The sequence below is a fragment of the Gossypium hirsutum genome, chromosome A13 (assembly GCF_007990345.1).
Source record: "Gossypium hirsutum isolate 1008001.06 chromosome A13, Gossypium_hirsutum_v2.1, whole genome shotgun sequence".
Lineage (NCBI taxonomy): Eukaryota > Viridiplantae > Streptophyta > Magnoliopsida > Malvales > Malvaceae > Gossypium > Gossypium hirsutum.
Window position 1 is genome coordinate 50159436 of NC_053436.1, and position 1047 is coordinate 50160482.

A 1047-nucleotide genomic window follows, 5' to 3' on the forward strand; every position below is an offset into this window, starting at 1 on the left:
CCGAACCCGAGACCGTCACCGGAGTCGAACACGAGGTGTTAACAGACTTCAAACCACTTATTAAAAATTTCCTAGACAAGCTGCCAATCTGCGTACTAGTCACTTTAAAAATCATATCTTGAGTTCTGAAACTCGAAATCCAGTTCCGTAAATTTTCCCTGGAACTACACTCATATATCTATATGGTAGAATTTTTGTAGAATTTTTGGTGGGGCCAATTGGTACAGTTTATTAGTTAAAGTCGTCCCTGTTCCTGGGTTCGACTACTCTGACCCTTGTGCATTACGACTTAGATATCTCCCTTTACAGAGCTCCAATACTTATGCCGTTGGTTTCTAATGAAACTAGACTCAAAAGGGAATCTATACATATAAAGAATGACTTCTAATTGTCTCTGATTAATTTAGGGTGAATTTATAAAGTCGGGAGAGGGGATCCAGAAATCGCTCTGGCCCTGTTTCACAAGAGTTTAATTATCTCCTAACATACACCTCATATGGTCGTTTCGTTTCTTCTATATGAAAATAGTCTCATCAAGCTTCGATTACATAATTTATTCATTAATTAATTCCATTCCTACTATTTTTAGTGATTTTTCAATCTCACGTTACTGCTGCTGCCAGCATCTGTTACTAAAGCAACTATGCCTATTTCGTGATTTCTCCTTGATCTAACTAGTAATTCATCATACGTATCACAAATTATGATCATGACTAGCCATGCCAAAGGCTAATCATTGTCAAACATCTCCCTACTACACTATTGCCATATCATAAATTTTAACACCAAAAATAATCAACCATGACATATGGCATAAAAATCGAATTACCAAGACTTACGACCTAACATTATAGAACCAAATCCAACCGAACATTTATGCCATTTTCGCATGGCTAAAAGTTTACATACCAAATTTCAACAAAACATATTAGCCTATACATGCCGAAATGTTCTCCTAAACCGACTAAGAAGAAAGTACCAAAACTTGCTAGCTGCTGTAATGACTTCGATGACGGCCCGATCACGCAAAAAGAGACGAGTCCAAGA